Source organism: Phacochoerus africanus, chromosome 1 (assembly GCF_016906955.1).
Source record: "Phacochoerus africanus isolate WHEZ1 chromosome 1, ROS_Pafr_v1, whole genome shotgun sequence".
NCBI lineage: Eukaryota > Metazoa > Chordata > Mammalia > Artiodactyla > Suidae > Phacochoerus > Phacochoerus africanus.
In genome coordinates, this window is record NC_062544.1 from 211,349,618 (window position 1) to 211,374,240 (window position 24,623).

Below are 24,623 nucleotides of genomic sequence, written 5' to 3' on the forward strand. Positions count from 1 at the left end.
ATATTTGTTGATGAACTGAAAGAGCTGAGGGTGTGGCCTTATACCTTCTCCATATCCCATAGACAAGGCGGCATCTCTGAAGGCCAATGGACTCTGGCTAACAAAGACACAAGCATCGTTATTCTAGCATCCACTGAACAAATTTGTCCCTTTAACAAGGTGTTTTAGTCTCACTCTATATTCATTGTTCTGCCCTCCCTGATTTTACAGTGACTGGACCGACTTTTGATGTATTGCCAGCACACCATAAATTATGAGCCTCTTTCTTCAAGGTTGGGGAGGGGAGGAACTCTATTTCCCTGTCCAGTTATTTCAGGCAAGGGTGGGAGCAGGTTTTCTGTGCCAGCAGCATCCTGATTATGATTCAGGATGTGCAGCCAAAGGCAAACAGTTCCTCTTCAAATTCAATCAAATAGGAAGGAGCAAAGGCCCAAACAAGAAAAGCCGGGTTCTCTTTGTGTGCACAGCCAAGGGGTCCTGGGAAGCTCATGAGGGATGACGCCCTATCTCAGGCTTAGCACGACTGAACCTAAATGGTACTTGGCAAACTTCTGCGCATATTCAGAACAAGTTTCCAATCCCTCCTTACAGAATCACATTCTAAACAATCCCAAATCCCCTGCGGTGGAAGTTATTTACAGGCTAGAAGGACAGAGGTTGACCAGAATTAAAACCTATCTTGGTTTGTTTGTTTGTTTGTTTGTTTGTTTTATCTCTTTACCTCGGAAAAAATTCTGTATGCAACTTCCATGCAGTTGATTGTGGTTAGTAAGAGCCAAATGACGACTTGTGCGGGTATTCTGCTTGTTGACATGTGGTACAACTCAGAACTGTGAGTTTTTTTCACTCAGTAAGTCATGACACTATCATGGATTGAGAAATCAAGCTAGTGAGAGGTGCCAGCACTTTTGCTCAAATGAAATAGAAGAGAAAATATCAGTGTGTATCTTGCATAGTAAGCGTTAAGTAGTGTCCAATGAAATCTTTGCTTCAGTTTTGTATACGTATGTATCTCTGGCTTGAGATAAAAAAGATACTCCTCGCAAGGAGTCATAATCCAAAAAAGTGTGAAAGCCAGTGTCTTAGAATATCTGTTGCACCAAACCAGAAAGCCCTCTTTCCCCATGTCCATGTCCCGGTTCTTGAGAACACTGTTTGCAGTTATGACGGGAACTTGATCAGTAGAACAGTTCCTCACATACTTCACGAGACAGGAGCATCCATTCCCCTATTGCCGAGCCTTCCTCTGTTCACCTTCCACCATGTATGAAGCTCAGCCCCCAACCCTTGGGTCCTTATTTCTCCACTGTGATGGAGCCTCACCTGGCTCACTTCCATCTTCCTGGGGCCCACTCTTCTTCCTCTGTTGCCCTAGAAACTCCATAGCTTTTCACAATTGTTCTGAAACAGACTCCCACATGAAGCTCCTACAGTCTTGGAGGAGCCAGAGAAATGACTTGGATTCTTTCACTGACCATCCCTTTGTCTTTCTAGACCAAAGCATCCAATTTGCCATTTTGCCAGAAAGATGGTCACTCTGGCCTCCATTAAAGATTCTCTCTCATTCACAAGTTTGCTAACTGTCCCAGAGTCATGGTTATAAAGTCATCAGTTTGGCTGATGTCCCAACACTGTGCCCTGTCCTTTGCAGGGCCTGCATACATAAAGACTGTAACTAGACCTTTCTTTCTTTAATTTTTATTTTATATTGGAGTACAGTTGATTTACAATGTTGTGTTACTTTCAGGTGTTCAGCAAAGTAATTCTGTTATATATATACATATATCTACTCTTTTTCAGATTCTTTTCCCATTTAGGCAATTACAGAACATTGAGTAAATTTCCCTGTGCTATGCAGTAGGTGCTTGTTGGTCATCTATTTTACATATAGTAGTGCATACACTGTAATCCCAACTTCCTAGTTTATCTCTCCTCCACACCTTTCCCTTTTGGTAACCATAAATTTGTTTCCATGTCTGTGAGTGTGTTTGTTTTGCAAATAAGTTCATTTGTATCATTTTTTTAGATTCCACATAGAAATGATATCATATGATATTTGTCTATCTCTGATTTACTTCACTTAGTATGATAATCTCAAGGTGCATCCGTGTTGCTGCAAATGGCATTATTTCGTTCTTTTTATGACTGAGTAATATTCCTGTGTGTGTGCGTGTGTGCGTGTGTGTGTGTGTGTGTGTGTGTGTGTGTGTGTGTCTACCACAATTTCTTTATCCATTCACCTGTTGATGGATACTTAGGTTGCTTCCAGGCCTTGGCTATTGTAAATAGCGAACACTGAGGTGCATGTGTCTTTTGAAATTATAATTTTCTCTGGATACATGCCCAGGAGTGGGATTGCTGGATCATATGGTTGTAACTAGAGCTTTCGGATCACGTGTAATTAAGAACTATAACTAACTGGGCAAGCCAAATAGTATAAAGTATAACGTGCACGTTGGCATCAGCAGAACTGGGTCCGAGTTTTGGCACAGTTGCTTTTATGGCTGTTGACCTTGAGCAAATTGCTTAACTTCCCTAAGCCTCATCTGTAAAATCAAGACAATGCTAACACCCATCTCAAGAGAACTGTTGAAGCCTGGGGGTTTTTTTGTTTGTTTGGTTAGTTGGTTTTTTTTGCGATTTCTTGGGCCGCTCCCACAGCATATGGAGGTTCCCAGGCTAGGGGTCTAATTGGAGCTGTAGCCACTGGCCTACGCCAGAACCCCAGCAACGTAGGATCCGAGCCATGTCTGCAACCTACACCACAGCTCACGGCAACGCCGGATCCTTAACCCACTGAGCAAGGCCAGGGATTGAACCTCCAACCTCATGGTTCCCAGTTGGATTCGTTAACCACTGAGCCACAACAGGAACCCCAAGCCTGGGTTTTTTTAAAGATTTCTTGAAGTTTCTGTGGTGAATTCCTCTTGTGCATCTCAGGGATAGATTTCAAAAAAAGTCTTTATTCTTTCAATGTTTTCAGGAATCTACATTACCTGGGGACAACGTCAAAAACAGAGACTTTGTGAAAAATATGTATCATCTAACCAGTCAAGCCATTCCTGACATCTTACAATTACAAAAAGTAAAAAGAAAGAGCAAGGAAGGAAAGTAGGCAGAGAAGGAAAATTCTCCTTATGGTCTGACTTTGGGTGACTGTACCACAGAGATCCTCTTGCATCAATACCAGACCACATACCAGACCAGGCTCAAGTGTCTGTAGCATCCTTTGGTTTGGTGGATCTGTAAATTTGTTTTAGCACAAAAGATCCACTTCATGGAAAGCAGGTGTGTTGAGGAAAAAACTGTACTCATATTTTCTTGTGCATTCTTTAGTCAAAGAAGAAATGATTCAATAATCCAAAGTAACCAAAGAAACTGCTGTTTGGCATCTGGAATTGGTCTTTCTTCTAAGGTGGCCATGGATGACGTGGCATAAAAAAAAGACGCAGTTGCTTTTAAAATGGTTTTAAAAATCTTCAATAATGTATCTGTAGCACACCAATAAAAACACATTGACACTTCGTTTTTTAATGGTCAAAGACATAGATAATTCAGAGAAGAACTAATGTTTCTCATAAGTATATAAAAATGTTTGCTCACTAATGAATAAAGAAATACGGAAATGCAAAACCGAAACTCACCTATGCGAATCAAATTTGTAAATGTGGAAAAAGATAATGTTAGTGTGGCAATAAATCAAGCCTTTGCTGCTGATGAGAAAGAAAAGATAAATCTTTCTGACAGCAATTTGCTGATACAAGCCAATAACCTTAAAAGTTCTGGAGTTCCCGTCGTGGCTCAGTGGTTAATGAATCTGACTAGGAACCATGAGGATGCGGGTTCGATCCCTGGCCTCACTCAGTGGGTTAAAGATCCAGCGTTGCCGTGAGCTGTGGTGTAGATTGCAGACGCAGCTTGGATCTGGCATTGCTGTGGCTCTGGTGTAGGCTGGCGGCTACAGCTCCGATTAGACCCCTAGCCTTGGGACCTCCATATGCCACAGGTGTGGCCCTAGAAAAGACAAAAAGACAAAAAAAAAATTTCTGTATCTTTTGAATAGTAATTTAAATTCCATGAACACATCTAAGGAAAACGATCAAAGATGTAGGCATGCAGACATACAGATACATAGACAAAAAATTGTCATAGTGAAAAACTTGACAGCGGCCTACATGTCTAATAAGAAAATCAATCAGTAAAAGATGGTTCATCAAGAGCATGGAATATTATACAGCATTGAAATCATGTCTTCAACATTTTTAATGGCATGGGGAAAAAATGAAGTGTCCAACTTCACACATAGATGGTTCCTTATTAGATAATTAGAGACAGAGATAAAAGAAGGTTAAAATGGAATGTCCTAAAATTTTAATAAGCATTCTCTCTGGTTGGTAGAATTATAGGTAAATGTATACTTATATCTATATCTCCAAATGTTTTAAATTGGGTATATAGAACTTTATAATTGTGTTTGACTCACTACCATACTATCTCAGAGCTCAGCTGAGGTGAGTGGACCTAAGCATGGACGTTTAGCTGTCTGCTCCGATGTGCTGGACGGTGGCAGGATGCACGTATCACAAGTGATCCCATCCCTTAAGGAGTACAGCGCATATGGAGATGAACGATTTGACAATGATGAGTCAAGACATAGAGGATTATGACCAGAGGAAAATCTTCTATATAGGCTACTGAATGTAACTCTAGTAACAGATCAACAGAACAAGCACTAAACGCAACTGGAATCAGATGGACAAGAATCCTGTGGCCTGGAGAAAAGAACACAGTCAGGGAAGGCGCTGTAGAGGGTCTGGGTCTTGCACTGGGGCTCCAAGGAGGGGCTGATGGTGTACTTATGGGGGACGGGGAGGGGTGACCTACAGTAGATAAAGGCATTTCTCATAGGCATCCCAGACCTAGGGCCCAGGGCCTCATTGGCCAGGCAGTTTCTACCTGCTCATGTCAGTCATGTCAGAGTGGTCCCAAGTGTCCATCTTTTTCCTCGAGCAGGAAGGAGTAAATGGAGGCCCAAGACGGCTGGCTCGTTGGCCAGTGGCATTGCTATAAAGGGTAAGGAGATGGTCCACCTTGCTCGTGGCTGAACTGAGTCCTCATTAGGGTGGATCCTGAGGAACCAGTCATCCGTACGGCACTTTACAGTATAGCCTACACTTGCAACATAGCATCTTTCCCTTGATCTCCCACCGTCCCGTCCAGGGCTCTCAGTTTGCACTTGGGGAAATGGAGGCTTGCTGAAGGGAAAGGATCTGTTTAAGTTCAGAACTAGCTGCTGATAAAACCAGGGCCTCAATTGAGTCTAGCACTTTCCCCTATATTATAGGACTAAGTCACGTGACAACAGTCCTGGAGAAATACTCTTCCTCGGGAAGTGGTGACCATCTCTTCCCCTTTTCAGGAAAACAAACCAACCTCTCCAACATTTATCCACATCTCCCCTGTGTCTTAAAATCCTTGGGTGCATCAGCATTTGGGGCCCCAGAAAGTAACACAAATAAGACAGAAAATATGGTAGTTGACGATTTCCAAAGGAAGTGATCAGAATCCACTCTCTGTGTGTGCTTTGTGGGCAGATGTGAATGCTTCCTGAGGGATTGCACTTTGCTTCCATCAAACTCCCATCGACATCCTTGAACCTGCAAAGACTGAGAATTACTGAAAGATCATTGCAGCTGAACCAGGGTGGGACTGTCTGGACACATCTTTAGCTCTGAGCTTCATGCTCACCCAAGGACAATCAACAAAGTAATGATAAGGTGAGGACTCTCTACTACAAAATAACTCTCTCACACTACCAAATTCCAAGTGTTCGTGTGTACACACACACACACACACAAACATACACACACACATTTTATGACAAACCGAAAGCCAAAATAGCATTGGCCTCTCATGCTGTCAACCTTGTGGAGTTACAAGGCCAGGAGCGGTCAGCAGGCAAAGGCATTTCTTTGTAGGAGGAGGGCCTCATTGTTTTGGTGAAATTTAGGAATCCACAGCAAAGCAAAGTCACAAATATTCACAAGGCTGTCCAAGACGCGGTAAATACTCAAAGATGGAAAACCTGAAGCCAGGGGAAAAGAAACTTGCCCCAAATATATTTGGAAAACTGTAGCTTAGTATTTACACCGACATGCTAGAGGTGTTCATCAAGCGTTGCCCCAAAAAAAGGTCCTACATGATCCATTTGTATGAATAAAAAACTCAAGGACTAGAATTCCCACTGTGGCGCAGTGTGTTAAGAATCTGACTGCAGTGGCTTAGGTGGCTATGGAGGCATGGGTTTGCTCTCCTGCCTGGGAACTTCCATATGGCCATTAAAAACAAACAAACAAACAAACAAACAAAAACTGGTGGATTTCACATTAACATTCAAACAAGGCACCAGCTAAAAAGCTGAGGAAGAGCTGAATTATTCCCATGAAGCCTCCGCCTGCCAGGCTGTGTTTAAGGCAATTGCTCTACTCTCTCCTCTACGTTCCCTGAGAGCCAATGCAGTTGCGGGGGGCGGGGGCCCTTCTTATTCCCAGGTCTGTTTTTCCAAATCCAAAATTAACAGGGTCCTAATAAATACAGAAGTTTGTTAGTAGAATTGGGGTTTTGGTGTTTGAGGAGTTTGGGGGTTTTTTGGTTAGTTTGGGTCCACTTTTTTGTTTTTTGATTTTTTTTTTTTTTAAATCCAAGCATTCTCTTTTCTTCCTCTGATGTAACCCTGGAGAAAAAGAAGTTAAAACACATTCCTGGGAAAGGCAGCTGCACCACAAAATCTCCCCCAAGGCCTAAATCCCTCCTCCGCATTGGTTGGTCTGAACTAGTTGGTTAGCTTAGAGGTAAGGGGGTTCTCTCCTCTGGGCCCTTTGAAATAGCCATAATTAACACTTCCGAGAGGTTTATGAGACGATGGTATCAAGGACTGCAGGAGTCAGCAAACCATGTCCTGCAGGGGATTCGTTGTTGCAACAAAGAACACATGTCCCACAAAGCCAAAAATATGTACCAGTGGCCCCTTCCAGAGAAGGCGAGCCAACCCCTCCTCACCCTCTCACCTTGATCCCAGCATCATCTTCCAAGAAGCAGCCTCCAGCTGTGATCCTCACGTGGGCCTCGGTATGAACAAGAGCTTGATTCCTTCTGGAATCCAGCCTTCAAAGAATACCAACTTAACCCCGGGGTAACTGGGGGGAAGGGCATGGGACTATAGGGACCAGTGTTGGAAAAGTGACCAAAAAGAAATAATGAGGCAAACACAGAAAAATTCCCAGTGCTGCAGTTGCTGCTCCTCCTGCCCTCTCCTCCCCACGCACGTCCCAAATCCTCTTGGCGCAGGTGCAGTGGTGGTAGGTAGGCATCAGCTTGCTCCTGCTCCAAGAAGTAATTGCTTGTGTCTGGTTCCCAGCACCCTCTGCAGTGACATCACATTGGTAGTTTGATATCACTCACGATAGGAGTTTTTATACCACAAGAATGAGCAGAGGCTACAGATCAGAACATGCCCCCAGCTCCCACCTCCTCAGGAACTGAATTTTTTTTTTTTTTTTTTTTTTTTGCTTTTTATGGCCACACCTGCAGCATATGGAGGTTCCCAGGCTAGGGGTCCAATCGGAGCTACAGCTGCCGGCCTACACAGAAACACAGGATCCGAGCTGCATCTGCAACCTACACCACAGCTCACGGCAACGCCGGATCCTTAACCCACTGAGAGAGGGCAGGGATCAAACCTGCAACCTCAGGGTTCCTAGTGGGATTCATTTCTGCTTCGTCATGATGGGAACTCCAAGAGCTGATTTTTAAACATCGTCCCCTGTGTGTATATATCACTTCACATAAATGGTTCCATGCATGCACTGTGGAGGATGCTGGGGCTGCGGGCCCGGCCCAGCCCCCAGCTGACAATGTTGGCTGCAGACAATTCACAGCTAAGTCCCTCTCTCTCCAGGAATTGCCTGAAGCTGAAAGGGACTGTCACTCCAGGTCTGTACCCTTCCCTGGGGCACCCATTGTGCATCTACTGAGGTGAAAAAGCCAGATGCATCTCAACTCACAACAACTCCAGCTCCAAAGAACCCTTGCGGTCTCTGTTACAATTGCCTCAAGAAACAGAGACAAAGGGACAGAAGGACAGAGACAGAGAGATGGCGAGGCCCAATTGCCCACCAATTCTCTCTTCTTCATCCCCTCCTGTCGAGTTATCTGCTTCAGTTCATTTTTCACTTGCTTAAGATTCTTTCTAGATTTTCCTCAGGCTGTGGCCTGGGTATCTGGAAGATACTTTTTTTTTTCTTTACCCTGACCAACAAGGAGCATTTTGATGTTTTAGTGTTTTTAAAAAGTCTTTAAGTTTCCATTATGGTAGGTGAGAAATGTGACACCCAGCTCTTTCTTTTTCCTTTGTAACGAATGATTTCCTCCTTGTAGGGAAGGGGGCAGGAGGTTCACTTTACACCTGCTGTTCAAGAATTTTATCTGGATAGGCTTAGGTATGTGGCTTTTAGTCCTAGTGACCCCATGCATTCTTTTTAAACATCAGTCCTAAGTCTTTTTCACTCCGGGGAAATTATTGCCTACCATTTGTCTAATGATTCCCTCTCCTTCATCTGTTAATTTTTCTCCTCCTCCTGGAATTCCTATTATTGACATCTTAGGTCTCCTGGGCCTCGCCTCCAAGGCTCTGATTTTGCCCTCATGATTTCATCCCTTTGTATTTTTGTTCTGTGTTCAGGATCTTCTTGCATTTGATCTGCTAAGTCCATCTTCTGCTTTAATTCCTCCAGTTAGGAACTTTTCAAAATATGTTTCATGCCAGGAAGTCTTTGTTTTCCTTTTGTACTGTATTTGAAGATCCTTGTTACTTCTGCTCAGACTGTTATTCTAGCTGTTCAGAGGGTCCTTCTCCCTCTCTCTGCCCACTGAGCCCTCTTACATGCAGTTACTTCCTTTCATCTGTTCTTTGGAGCTCAGAGCCAGCTCTGTGGATTCCTTAGGTGACAACAGTTCTCTGAGTGGCTGCACATAGGGAGTCAGTCTCAATCACAGCAGCAGAGGGGAGGAAGCCTCTCAGCTCAGCTGTCTTCCCAAGTTCAGCTTATCCTCAACAATATGGGACCAGTGGTAGGGGGCCGATCATATGTGCCGATGAAGCTCATGACCCAGCACAATTAGAGCTTCATCCCCAAGTTCTCCATCCACAGGTTCAAGGGGGAGAAAGCTCTGCCCTGGCTCTCTTCCCCAAGTCTCTAAAGAGCCACACATGCCTCCCCCCTCCCCCCACCCCCAGGTTCCACCCCCATCATTCTAGGGGTTGCCTCAACAAATGGGAACAGAGTCAAGGTCAGCCAGGGCACCATCATAGGAAAGTTTCCATTCCACATCTTAATACAAATAAAGGACAAATTTGATCTTCTCTCCCTGGCAAGTGTTTTATTGACTTCTAGGATGATTAAGCTCTTTGTTCTTGACTGATTTCTTTGGGGAAGTCCTCCAATGTTTTGTGCATTAATTAAATCTTTTTGAATAATTGGATTTACTTTAAAATCGTGCTCATTGGGAAAGTAACTGGGTGAAAAAGGCAGATGACAAAGCACATACATATGTGTATGTACATCTGTCTCTCTCACCCACAGACGTACGAAATAACATCCAGAAAAAAAGCTTGCATGGGCAAACACCAAATTGTTGTCTTGAGCTGATGAATTTATAAATAATTTTTATTACCTTCTATTTTCTTATCCAGATTGTCTAATACTTCTTCCTTATGGAAGGTAAAAGAAATATTCTGTTCAATTGTTAATTCAGCAAAATACATTGTAAAATGTTGTTTGATGCTTACAAACCTTTTTTGAGTGTGAGGAGGGAGCTGGCCAATAGTCCTTGGCCTCTCTGTCTCCATGTCTGCCCAATGAGAACTCCAGGCTCTCAGTGAACTCACCAGGCTTTCAGTAAACTTTGGAGGCAAAGGAGAACCGGAGACCCAAGCTTCTTGCCCAGTTACCCAGGGAGGTCCCCACCTAGGATGGATCCAGGTCAGCAATGGAATTCAGAAGTAAAGCTCAGCCACCACTGAGTCCCTGGTCTCCTGGTTGCCTAGTACTGGCCCCAGTGGACTGGATAGAGCAGAACCATTTCCAGGTAACTGCTGCATCTCCAGCACCAGGACCCTTGCCTGGCACTTACCGACCAGTCAATGAACACTGGCTAAATAAATGAATGAATGGAAAACTGCATGACCTCTCAGCTCACTCGATGATACAAGACATGTTAGTAGATGGCCTTGCTGGTTTGGGGGCCATCTTTGGACTCACAATTCCATCTAAGAGAGGGCCCAACTTTTGAGATGCATAGGAAGATTTCAGCTCAACAAAAAGAGTTCACACTTTGATTGATTTAGAAAGATCTCAGCTCCTGTTAGTTCATGCGAGCTGAATACCCTGTTAATGGACAAGACCTAGAAGGGGCTTGTCATCTCCTGTGGGGGGAGGGGCACTATAGAAGAGAGACCATATGTCCTCTAAGTACTCTTTTTTTTTTTAAATTATTCAATGAATTTATCACATCTGTATGTCCTCTAAGTATTCTACTTCAAACTCTATGGCAAATGCATTTCTTGGTTGGGAAACTTTATGCAAATTTGTCTCTTTCTTCCCCACATATTCTTCAACCCTGAAGTTATGCCTGTGCCTGTTAAAACTCTCCTTTGAGGCAGCCAAATATGATTCAAGGGGAAGGTTGGATGTGTCCTTACAGCCACCAGGAGAGTGACAGGTACCCCTTAAGAAAGTCTCCTTTGGGCATCCTGGACTGGCCTGGGATCAGGGGAGGGCAGTCTCATGGAACTGTGTGCCTGGTTCTTTCCACAGGTATCTGATAGGTCCAATCACCAGACAGACAGTGCTGTAGGAGAGGATGTTTTAAATTTTCAACAACAGATACAGCACGGGAACCAGCCACTCAGAAATGAGGTAGCCCTGGACATGGGGCTTAGAACAGGATCTATAGGCTCTCTGCATTGGTTTGCTGGATCCTGGGGAGTGGGGGCGGGACAGCCTGTGTGGCAGAACAGCTCTTGGGAAGCTAAGAGGAGCAGCTACTTAACAACTGGTATAGAAGCTTTCAATAGTTGAAGAATCAGAAGGTTCATACCAGTGCGTACCAGCTAGATTGGCATCAGCCTGCACTAAAACCACTTCGGAGCAGGGCTGACCCTCTGCCAGAGGCTGCAACCCCATTGCTCCAAGCCACATTTTATGGAGTTCTTTTATTAGTCTCCCATGTAACCCATAGCCACATCATAAAACTAAACACCCCATTCTGTACATCAAGTCCACTGACTTCTTGAGCCCTGATTAGCACTGGGCTTTTCCCTCTGAGGGTTGTATTACCGTAACATTATAACTGACAGAAATGGAAGCTTTGCTGGGAGCAGTCAAATCCTACAGACTAACTCAGCTTATGCTGTAGCCACAGTGTCATGGTGTGCCCCGCTTTCTCTCAAGTCCCTTCGCCAGCTTCCTATCAACATCCTTCTGCATCTTTCCTTCCTGCCCCTCCCCACCCCTCCCTGTGGTTCCCTTCCTTTTCCCAAGCTCCTTCAGGCTCTTTCGATGACATACAGCTGTGGTGCTTAAACACTTGCCTGGAGTCACTGGACAGGGTAGCCCCAACTCACCCCTGAGAATAAATTTAGCCTGAGGGTGATATCCCAGACGGAGAGGTTATCTTTAGCCTGGCAGAGGATGGGAGTCAGTCTGGGCCGTGATGTGAAAGAGCAGAGGTGGGGGGCGGGGCTGGGGCAACAGAATCTAATACTCAAGAGTGGACAATGGCTGAGCTCAGGGGTACTCAGGTGGTGGAGGACAAAAAGATGAAAAGTCGTGGTGTGCTTCCTGAAACAGGAGGCTCTTCCGGGAACACCCTGGAATAATGGTCTGTTTCATTCCATCCATGAACCAGGAACCATTTTCATAGCAGAAAATATGGCGACATTACAGGCAGGCAGTCTAAAACCACAAGCACACGTGTTCTTTAGGAAAAGCAACAAGCTCAGCAGGACTGGTGGTTTTCAAGCTTTCCCATTCATATCTGTTCACTACTTTTCGTTAGTGTTGTTGCCTGCAGGTGCTAAAGGTTTAAGACCGAAGAAAAATGTATGGAAAAACATTTACATGGAAAAATTACATTACCTGTATTAGAGGAAAGGCCACTACTATTCGATTTTAAAGGTAGGACATCGCAATCCACCTCAGGAATACCAAGGGCTTGGCTTGGAAAGATCTGGGACTTCTATTCCTGGACCACTGAAGAAAGACAACAAACTTTTCCTCAGGGAGATCAGCATAATTTCCTTCCTATCATCCTGGTATAAGAAAGCCTCCTTTTTTCCCCTCTCTAAAACCTTTCTTTTTGGCTATCATTTTTATCCACAGCCCCCCCCCTTCTTTTTTCTTTTTAGAGTCACACCCACGGCATATGGAGGTTCCCAGGCTACGGTCGAATAGGAGCTGTAGCCTCTTAGCTGCCGGCCGCAGCAACGTGGGATCCCAGCCGAGTCTGCGACCTACACCACAGCTCATGGCAATGCCGGATACTTTACCCACTGAGCAAGGCCAGGGATCGAACCCACAACCTCATGGTTCCTAGTCAGATTCATTTCTGCTGCTCCACAACGGGAACTCCTATCCACAGCCTCTTGTTTGGGCTTCTTAAAAGAACAATTTCTCAGAATCTTACATCCAAACAACCAAGCACTAGCAAGTTATTATTAGAGGGAACCTAGGTCCTAGCCTGCACCTGAGCTGGAGCCCGATGTGTCCCAGCCCATCTGATAAATGTGTGAGGGACCGAGGGGCCTCCTGGGAAGGTGCATGTTCTAGGACAAAGGAGCCTGAGGGGCTGGATTGACCCAGGAGGTCAGTTTCGTCCACTGGAGGCAATTTATTCTGAGTATCTCCCGGCTAAACATGCTTTTGGTGCATATTTAAGTTTTATCAAGAGCAGAAGAACCATAAGGAAAAATGGAAAAGACTATTTTGTTGGAGTTTTGCCGGAAACCAGAGAGCAGACAGTAGAACTTTGCAGCCAAGGCGCTACAACATCCCATGGAAGGGAGTGGGTCAAAGAACCTTCTTCGTCATTCCCCAGCACTGTGGCTCCGGAGTGCCTAGGGATGGCCAGCAGTTGCATGTTGTCTTGGGGCTCCTGGGACAACTTGGAGAGGCTGTGCAGAGGGCTCCCTTGCCCTAGGCACTCAGGGTATAGTGCCACACTAAGAAGTCACATTCAGGTGGTGAGGTCTGGGGCACTCAGCTTACTTTACCAGGCACTTAAATAGTTGAGTCACTTTTTGTCCTTTTCTTCTCTAGATTAAATGATGCCAATTCTGTCAGCCAGTCTTTTAAAGGCATACTTCACCCCCACGCCCACACCAAAATTCCCAGGCCAGGAATCAAACCTCCACCATGGCAGCAAACTGAGCCACAGCAATGACAACACTGGATCCTTAACCTGTTGAGCCACCAGGGAACTTCAGAGCACCCTTTATTTTAATATCATATGAGTGCATTTTGGTCCTCCTTATTTAATTATAAGTTACCTTATTTACTTCTGTGGCTCTCCCTCTTATGTGTATAGCACAGTACAAAGTATAGGGCATTTTTAGATACTTTCATGAGAATCTACCCTGTAAATAATTTGCTGATATCCATCAGTTATACCCCTTATGATGCCTGAGGATTGACAGCATACTGGTAGTTGCTAAGATGGCCTAACATTTCCTGCTCAGTGGCCAACCATGCCTCCTTGGATCCTTCTTCCACTCCCATGGATAAAGAAGACTCCCATCAGTCTTCTTCCATACAGTATTTGAGATATTCAGGTATGGCTACTACACAGTTTTTCTTACAACATCACTCAGAAGGTGCAAGATGAGTTCTTCAGCTGTCAAGGTAAATGAACATTAACCTTCTCTCCCAAAGCATCAATAGCCATAACAACATCACCCTCACCTGCAAATGCCCTGAGTCTGCCCATAATAGCCTCATTAAGTCATCATAAAAAAATACAAAACTATTGTATATATGTGTACATAACATCTCTTAATGATGGCAACCCCTGGAGAAGGAGATGGTGAGTTGAGGAGTCTATGGTGGTGGCAGAATTTTCATTATGTACTTCTGAATCACTTCAAGTTCGAGTCATGTATTACTTTTCCAGTTAAATTCTTAAAAAGCTAGTCCTAAACAAACAAAAATTCAACAAAGAACAAGACACAGTCCTGACCCCCTTAGCAGTGGTGCTGACAGGTGCCTGTAGTTGATGCCTTACCCTTTGGAGTCAAATGTCCACCACAATGCCATTGGCCCTATGGAAAGCCTCACTGAAATCAATATGGATTACACAATGAAGTGCCTTGCTCTTGTCCCTCACAGCCCTATCCCCATAACTGGGGCAACAAGACTTCCAGCTACACCCGGGCCCCAGGACTAATCCTATTTCTCCTCTGGAGGGATTTTAAGGGACTCCAGGCTTGGGTGACTTTGCCTTTGTGTTCTTTTGGCAAAGTCAGTCCAGATCTTCTCTGGTGGGGATAACATACCATCTTCATTTTTAGCTTGCTTGATTATGAAATCCATCGAGAGGTAAATGAGACACCTATAAGATCAGAAGCTTTCTCTCTCCATGTATTCATCAAATGCAGTTATTAAAAAACTGTGTGCAGGATATTAAACCAGGCCTGAGGCAGAAGTGGGTGACAAGAGGAAGGAGTAGCCCAGTGCCTTCGAGGAGCTCACAGTTTAATTTTTTTTGTTGTTTTTTAGGGCCACACTTGCGGTATATGGAGGTTCCCAGGCTAGGGGTCAAGTCGGAGCTACAGCTGCTGGCTTACACCACAGCCACAGCAACACAGGATCTGAGCAGTGTCTGAGCCCTATACCCCAGCTCACAGCAATGCCGGATCCTTAACCCAGTGAGCAAGGCCAGGGATCAAACCCACAAACTCATGGTTACTAGTGGGATTCATTTCCACTGTGCCACAGCAGAAACTCCTGGGAGCTCACGTTTTAGTAGGAAAGACAGAGGGAGCCCAAACCCAAGCGCTTTACTGAGTACAAGCAAGAGTGAGAGAGGAGAGGAGGAGGAAGGATTGCTTTCAGTCATTGGCAGTGAGATAAGGAGCAGTCCAGGAAGCTTTCAGGAGGGGATGACACTGTTAAGACTTGAGTGCTGGCAGGATTTCAGCAGCTGCAGATAGAACCTTCCAGATCAAGGAAATGGCCTGGGAAGGTGACCTTTTTTTCACACAGTATAGAGGTTCTGCACTGCTGCTCTCCCGTTCCTTAGAGAAAGAACACAAAACGGAAGGTGAAAGGAGCTGGGCCTGGAGTACCTGGGACTGCCTGCAGAAGTTCTTTCTGTTTAAATGTGCCTTCCTCTCGCTATCCAGTCTGTCTTGTGAAAACTACTCTTCAAGCCCCAGCCCTCATCACTCTCCTTCCCAGGACAAGACACTCTGACTTTTCCAGGCAGGACTGGCTGTCCTGGTTACTGCACTCTCACTGCTCCCTGTCAGTTCTAGAACATCAGGGAAACTCAGAAGTCAGGTACCTAGGCTCTGGCACCTTTCTGCCTGGGTTCAAATCCCGGCTCAGTCATTGACTTCCGAGTTGTCTCAAGCAAGTCACTGGCCCTCTGTGGACCTTCCTTTTACGATCTGTAAAATAGGATTGTACAGGGACCTCCCTCCAAAAACCTCCCAGAGGATTAAACAAGGTAATGCCCCAAGGCATTAAAGCAGCCCTGCCTTAGTGGCCCCCTCATTGTCTGCTACTTCGAGCCTCCCCACCCCCGGCCCTGCTAACTCTTTCAGGACGGTCTGTGCTTGTGACCTTGAGAATCTTGAGGGTCAGGGACACGGCTCTTAATCTCTGAACCAGTCTCTCATCCTGTCTCTCTGCTTCTCTTTCTCCTCATACTTAGAGGTGTCCTGCAAGAGGTGTACAATTACTACCTTCGCAAGGGACGAACAAAATAGGGTCATGAAAAGGGAAAAAAAAAAATTTGAGTCAAGCCCAGATGCAAAGAGAGACGAGAGATGGCGAGGAGCTTAGAAACGTCAATGGCAGGATGAGAATCCGCCACACCTTCAGAAGAGAAAAATCCCTATCACCCTTTTTCCATCTCGACGCGGGGACAGGGCGAATAGAAATTCATTCCAACAGTAGTTTTCTCGGCCTCGCCAGCGGCCCCGGGCGCTCCCTATCCCTCCCCCGCGGGGCGGTCCTGCCCTCCCCCGCCCAGGAACGGCCGCGGCCGCAACCCTGACCTCGGCTCCCACGCGGGGCAACAGCCGGGCAGCCGGCGGGCGCGCGGGCGGGGCAGGAAGGGGGAGACGCGGCTCCGGGCACCCGATCCTTAACTGCAGCTTCCAAACCCCTGCCCGATCCTAATCAGTGTGGGAAAGGAGCACAGGCCGGCCTGCCGGCCGGAGCCGCCGCCTCTTTTCATAAACTTTATCGCCGCGCGCAGCCGCTGATAAAGCACCGTAAATAAACGAGCGCGGGGTGTGCGGCGGCCCCAGGCTGCCTGCGCCCGCCCGCCCGGCCGGCCCCGCCGCCCCCGGGGAAATGAATCACACGCCGCCCGCCGAGTTGGAAAGAGTTGCCGGCTCTCCTCCTCTCCAGACCAGCGCCATAAATCATCAGGCGTTCCTCCCCTCCCCAGAACCCCCTCACCTTTTGTTTTATGGATTCAATTAAAAAAAAAAAAAAAAAAGCACAGGAGTTTTCTTTCTGGCTGCCAGGCCACCCCCTCCTCGTCCGGGGAGTTAAGTGTGTTGCCCTGGGTTATCCTCTTGCCTCAGGTCAAGCTCCTCGGTCCTGGCTCGGGCTGGGGCCAGTGCCTGTTTGCACAAATCCCCTTGGGCTCCTGCACAACTTCGGGTGGGCTGGAGCCGGGACCGGGAGTGGAGAGGCGAGACTTGAAGTCTCTGGTGGCAGGTGATGAGAACAGGTTCCCACACAAGTGGACTTGGGCGCGCGCGTGTGTGGATGCATAGCTGGCTTCGGCCAAGTCCTAGGAGGGGCTCTGGATTCGAGGCTGGGCCGGCACCCAAAGAATTTAGAGGTCAGGGGACTAGGGTCTGTGCAGTGTCCTGCCTGCAGAGGAAGCGAGGGTGCCTCCTGCACGTCAGTGAAAGTGTGTTCAAAAGTCCCTTAGATGCCGTTGGCACAGATCTTTTGATCTGCATTCTTAAGTTCTTGAAATTTTGCTGCAGGGGGGTGGGGGTGGGGGCTGTTGGTGGGGGGGGGTATAGTGGGGAGGGGGTGGTTGAGTGTGGGGGGTGGTGCACATTAACGCACAATACAATTTGGAGATGGAAGTTTGACAGCAGACTCCCTGAGTATGAACAAAGACAGAAAGATGGGGTGTGCAGAGCAGCTGAAGCACATGGCTCAGTCACAAGACCAGGTCTCTTGTCCAGCTCTGCTACCTCCTGGCTCTGGGCCCTCGGCAGCCGCCCCTTGCTGGTTTCATCATCTGTCTGTCTGTGTGAATAATATATATTAAGAGGTCCTCCAACTTTCCTAGTTTGTAGAAAATAGCATCCTTCTTATGAATCACATTTCTGAGGTGTCTTATCACAGGTCCCCCTGAAGAAACACTGTTTTGTCCCCTTAGAAGACATCAGGGGTAGTTTCTGTGACTGACCCCTTCTTAGTGAGCTGAACACCAGACTCAACTCCTTGCTCAAGGAGGTTAGGGAGGTCCGAGGACCCCTCAGCCAAAATGGAGTCTGCCTGTGAGGCAGAAAGACATTTGAATGTCTTTCTAGAGCAAACCCAGCATATTCCAACAGCATCAGCTCACTGCCTCTCTGGTCCCCAGATCTAAGCTGTTTCTTTTGGAATGTTCTGCTCCTCATGGGAGGGACTGTTCGGCTCAGAACATTTAGTCGGAAAAGTCAGTGTCTCCCTCCATGGGAAGTAAGACTGGGGAGGAAAGAACTTTCTGAGGGCAGCTCTGGAGAAAGCGTCCTGAGGAGATTAGGGGGGGGGGGGTGGTTTGGGAGCCATCCCTCCAGCCGTGGCCAAGAGGAGAGGCTCACTCATGAAAAGGAAAAATGGACAAAGGCCTGCTTCTTCCAGAACGCCTTCCTGACACTACAACGTGTCCCAGGGGACCGTGTGGCCCCCAAACAGGCTTTACTTCCTGCTCTCTGGACAGAAGGCCACTCAGTTTCACTTCCTTCATTTGCATAATGTCAAGAAAAATGAGTCATACTGAATTGGTATTTGTTTGAAAATATTGGCAAGAGGCTCCCCAACCGAGATGGGCGCTATTTCTCAGAAAGGAATCAACACTCCCTCGATCACTGATGTATTACGTGAGTGTGATCAAGCTTCAGTTTCAAGCCTCAGTGTTCCCCATCCATGGGTCCTGATGATTTTTAAGATTTCTTTCCACCCTGCCATACTGGGACTCTAACACACATGGGACAATCATAGGTAGAAGTAAGATTTTAAATTTTCCAGAAGAGAGGTAGGTAAGGGAAATATCTAAATGCGACTCCTCTACAGTTGCTCATGCTTTCTAGTTTGTTTGCTCTTGTGGGCGTCACCAACTGGGGGGGGGGGGAACTCACTTAAAAAAATAGGGGATAAGCTTCCTAAAATCAGGCTCATCTGCCAATTATTTTACAAGAATAGAAGCTCTAGGATAGTGGTTTTGAATCTTTTGCAATCACAGAACTTTGTACAATTTTTTTTTTTTTTTTAGGGCTGTACCCTCGGCATATGGAGGTTCCCAGGCTTGGGGTCCAATCAGAGCTGTAGCCGCCGGCCTACGCCAGAGCCACAGCAACACAGGATCTGAGTCATGTCTGCGAACTACACCACAGCTCACAGCAACTCCGGATCCTTAGCTCACTGAGCGAGGCCAGGAATCGAACCTACCTCCTCATGGATGCTAGTCAGATTCTTTAACTGCTGAGCCATGAAAGGAACTCCAAAACTTTGTAGAATTTGATGAAATCTCATGCTCCTCCCTCTTTCCTCCCCTCTCCAAATCACATTCATACTTGTCCCTGCAGATCATTTCAGGGGTTCACAGACCCTTGAAGTCCCATCCAAGGACCCTGCTAAGAATCTCTGCTCCAGAGTTCCCTTCATGTCTCAGCGGTTAACGAACCCAACTAGGATCCATGAGGTTGCGATTTCGATCCCTGGCCTCCATCAGTGGGGTTAAGAATCCTGCATTGCTGTAAGCTGTGGTGTGGTTCACAGACGCGGCCTGGATCCTGCGTTGCTGTGGCTGTGGTGTAGGCTGGCGGCTACAGCTCCAGTTGGACCCCAAGCCTGGGAACCTCCATGTGCCGAGGGTGCAGCCCTAAAAAAAGCCCCCCCCAAAAAAATCTCTGTTCCAAGAGGCTAATAAAATATTGACCCCATCTTTCCTTATCTGTAAGATGGAAATACTATTCCCCTCCAACCAGCTTCGCAAAGGAGAACAAATAACCTGTGCTATTAAAACATATTGGTTCTTTGCCTGACAGACATGTAATATTGATGCAGTCCTATTACCATCATCTGCCAGAGTCCTTCCCTATTCTGCTTTGTGGGATGTAAATTTCCTTACAAGACAGAAGCCGCCCTGTCTGTGGAATTCCCGAAACAAACTCTTCCGGTAAGCCAGAGCTGTAAGTCTTCGTACTTGCCTATTAGAAACGTAATGAGTCCCCACGGAGACCAAAGGGAAGGCTGAAGCTAGATTTGCAGGCATTCAAAGGGTAATAATTGCTGCGGTAGGAATGCACCAAAGGATAGCCTCCTGGCTTTGAGAGTCAGTATAACTTTCCAGAGTCTTCCTTTCTCCCAAAGTAGGTTGTAATATTAGAGAAATTAACTCATGGAAACGAAACTAGGCTTTAGGGAATAGGCTTTTGATGAAGTTAGCTAATATATTCGAGCTGGTCCATTTGGAGCATGGATTAGAGTCCACGGTCCCTAATCTTTTCCTGGATTCACAGATGCTTTGAGAAGCAGATGTAAGCTATGATTCCTGGCCCCAGAAAATACGCATGCACTGGACATATACTTTCACACAGTGTTACCTACAATTTAGGGAACTTCCAGGACCCTGACAGTTCATTACAGACCACTAACTAGGTTCAGGGAAGCTGCACTCCACCTCCCTCTCGAAGACCTCTTCTGCCTTAAAGAGTTGAAGACGCTTGAGATCCATGAAAGATTCCATCTGTGGCTTCACCCATTTTCTCAGAGCCTCTGCAAATAGAAGAAGGAGCAAAGGGGTCTTCCTACAGCTGTTGTGAAAAGAACCATACCCGAGACACTAGTGTAGGTTACATTTGGAAAGCAGAGTCCCCACAGCAGCTCTTTCAGAAAATGGCATGAAGCTGTAACTTGGGAGATGGGGAAGGAGGGGGATGGGGCCTGGCTAGTACAGGATAAAGAGTAGGACAGAGTCAGAAGGTTCAGAGAGAGAGAATTGAATGCCAAGGGTTTCAAGAAAGCCTGGATGAGCAGCAACTTTCCCTGGGTGGGAGGTGGTAGAGGAAGCCATGCAGCTTTTCAGCAGACAGAGGGGCAGTTCTCACAGCCTTGCGGGTTCATAAGCCTTCACTGCCCCTCCCTGGGATAAGTTGATCTTTCTCTTCCTCATTGCCATCAAACGTGTCCATGTGGTTTGCCCTAGCCAGTGAAATGAGCAAGAATGGCACCCATCACTTCCAGGCAGAAGATTCCAAAGCCAGATCGAGGTTGATCATGCACCCTTCTCCCTCTGCCACCAGCCTGGCCACATTCCCCATCTATCACTCCATCAACCTGGTCCCAGGGTGAAGGTGACCTGGTCCCTCTGTCGACATATCTGAGACCTAAGGCAAATGCATGAAACAATGTTTGTGGTATGAGCCACTGAGAGTTTGGCGTTGTTAGTGACCACAGCAGAGCCAAGCCTAACTTACGGATACAGCACCTCCCTTGGAAAAGGAAGAGAGATGGGTGCTGGGAGAGGCACTCACTAACCTGTGGGGCTGCTGATGCCAACACCAGGCAAGGTCAGCAGGGATCCTGTGCATACTCCTCAGTCCTTCTGTCCTTCCTTCTCCCTGACACTATCCACAGGACCCTGTTTGGAGCTCAACTAAGAGCCAAAAGCCCATCAACCATGCCACCAAAATGATACGTCTATTTCTTAACTCCCAGAACCCAGGAATGCGACCTTATTTGGAAATGGGGGATTTGCAGGTGTAATTAAGACCTCTAGGTAAGGTCACTCTGGATTAGCCAAGTGCACCCTAAATCCAATGACAAGTGCCCTTATAAGACATAAGAGGAGGAAACAGGCAGAAATTGGAATGAGGCAGCTATAAACCAAAGAACACTGGCAACCACCAGAAGCTACAAGAGGCAAGCGAGGGAGTTCCCATTGTGGCTCAGCAGTAATGAACCCAACCAGTATCCATGAGGACAGTGGCTCTATCCCTGGCCTCACTCAGTGAGTTAAGGATCCGGTGTTGCCGTGAGCTGTGGGGTAGTTTGCAGACATGGCGCAAATCCGGTGTGGCTGTGGTGTAGGCCAACAGTTGCAGCTCCAATTCAACCCCTAGCCTGGGAACATCCATGGGCTGCAGATGCAGCCCTGAAAAAAAGAGGCAAAGGAGGACCCTCCCCTAGAGCTTTTGGAGAGAGTCTACAACCCTGCTAGCATCTTGTGTTCAGACTTCTGGCCTCCAGAACTGTGAGAAAATACACAATCATTTTAAGCCACCCAGTGTGTGGTAATGTGTTATGGCAACCACAGAAAACTAACATTCCACCTTAGCAAATTATCTTTTCTTCATGGGTTCCTCCCTTTGATGTAATTCTGAAGGGCAAGAACTACAGACCGGTGTACTAATGCATTAGGATGAAAGCTTCTCTTTCTCCCTGCCTGGTCCCTAGGGCGGGGCCTCAATTCTGTTTAAAGAAGGAAGAACCGCCAACTCACTGACAAAGCCCGACCGGTCTGCTTCCTCTCTGAAGGAGACACTAGTAGTGAGAGACGTTGAATTCTTGATTATGGGCTATGCAGGAACAGATGCTCAAAATAAACAGCTCCTGGAATCAAAGCTCAGGAGACGGTACATAGAATTTCAGTCTCAGAGTTCTCGCTGTGGTGCCGTGGATCAAGGATCTGGTGCTGCTGCAGCTGTGGCTAGTTCACAGCTCCAGCTCAAGTTCAATCCCTGGTCCAGGAACTTCCGTATGGCATGGGTGTGACCATAAAATAAAATAAAAATAAAAAAGAATTTGGGAGACTCAAGGATGGAGAGAGATCACAGACTCCAACATCTTCAGACAGAGGGGTTTCTGTTTGTTTGTTTGTTTGTTTGTTTGTTGCTTTTTAGGGCTGCACCTTCGGCATATGGAAGATCCCAGCCTAGGGGTCAAATCAGAGCTACAGTCGCTGGCCTACACCACAGCCACAGCAATGCCAGATCAGAGCCTCATCTGCACCCTACACCAGAGCTCATGGTAACTTTGGATCCTTAACTAACTGAGCAGGGCCAAGGATTGAACCCACATCCTCATGGATCTTAGTCGGGTTCGTTAACCACTGAGCCACAAAGGGAATTCCTGTTTTTTGTTCTTTATTAAGCTATAGTTAATTTACAACGGTGCTGTAGTTTCAAGTATACTGCAAAGTGATTCAGTTATACATATACGTAATAAATATATATATATATTCTTTTTCAGATTCTTTTCCATTTTAGGTTATTACAAGATATTGAGTATAGTTCCCTGTGCTATACAGTAGGTCCTTCTTGCTTATCTATTTATACATAAAAGTGTGCATCTATTAATCCCAAATCCATAATTTATTCCCCCCCCCTCGACTTTCCCGCTTTGGTAACCATAAGTTTTTTTCCTATGCCTGTGACAGAGTTTTTAGAGGCATAAGAAAGCTTAGAGGATTTTTTGCATATTTTTTGTAACTTGTTGAGGACTCCGAGACCCAGAGAGGGGTACGGTCTCCTCAGGGTCATAAACAAACTAGGGACGGAGTCCCACCCTGCCATCTAGCACAGAAAGGCACTTACTTCTCTGTAAAACTCTGGCCATCTCTCCTCTGTGGTATTACCTTCCCACCAGAAACCAGGGGCTCACTACCTGACTGGTCTGGCTTGGGTCCTTCATAAGCCCTCAACTCTCCTAGTTTGGGGGAGTCCCACTCCACATCATATTAAACATCTTAAAATGCATGTTCTCCCCATATCAAGTACCACTTTTATTTTAAAATTTTTTATAATTTTATAATTTTTTTGAAAGTAATTGCCTATAAGTAACTGATTTTCAGCAGCCCTCATACAGACTCAGGAATAGCTAATGCTGGATTGTTTTCAAATGCAATGAAATTTTTATGAATACTAAATTTCATGATTAATAAGATCGATCTCATGCTTCCTTTTATACAGATTTAATTCAATCAATATAGATATTACAGATAATACAGGCATTGATTACCCCCATTTAAAGCCTTAAAGAAGAAGGGCCACTCTCCCCAGGAAACCCAATGAGGAATGAAAGAAGCAAGAAGACTCTAAGGAGGTCTTCAGACTCTAAGGAGAGCCCCCTTTCCACTGAGCCCAGCGGAGCTACCATTCAAGATTCACAAGATTTCAAAGAAAGATGAGCATGTGTGAAAAAGACACAGAAGTCAGCTTGAAAACACTCCCACTGGTCAAATCTGGGATAATTTATTTATTAAAATAAATAATGATGGCAATATGCTGCAATCATTAAGATAAAAATCTCTAAGTCGGTACTGAAACAATGAAAACTCAGGAGGAAATTGCAGATTGCAAATGCAAATTGAGCAATATTCTACAAAATAATCAGAATGAGGTATTCCATAGTATCAGTTATAAAAGTCAAGGAAAGGTCAAGGAATGATTGAGGAACTATTCTGAGCAAAGGAACTAAAGAGACAGGACAATTAAATGTTAACAGGTGATCCTGATGGATTCTTTTGTTACAATAAAAGTGACTTGACTGTCAAAACTTGAATGGCATCTGAGGATTGATGGTGGTAGTGTATCAATGTTAATTTCCTTATTTTAATAATTGCATTATAATTACATAAGGGAATTTTTTGGTAGAAATTATACACTAAAGTATTAAGGCTCAGGAAAAAAGTTTTGCTTTTGGGGGGCAACTTTTGTGCAAATATGAAATGATTCTAAAATTTAAAGAAGAAATTGAGGCACAAACAAGTCAAGATAGTGAATATTAAACATATTTTTGTCACATCTTCCAGGAAATAGGCGCGCAACCCTGGAACAGTATAGTAATCTGTCAGTTGATCCAGCCTGGTGTGGAGAGACCTGCATGCAATGTCTATAAAACAAGGTCTATCTCTCCACTGGTTTAAATTTGATGATGCCTGATGGTCATTTACAGTCAGCTCTTAGTTAGCAATGGTTCTTTCACTTTACCTTTTTTTTTTTTTTTTTTGGTCTTTTCAGGGCCGCCCGTGCGGCACCTGGAAGTTCTCAAGCTAGGGGAGCTACAGCTGCCGGCCTACGAAACAGCCACAGCAATGCCAGATCC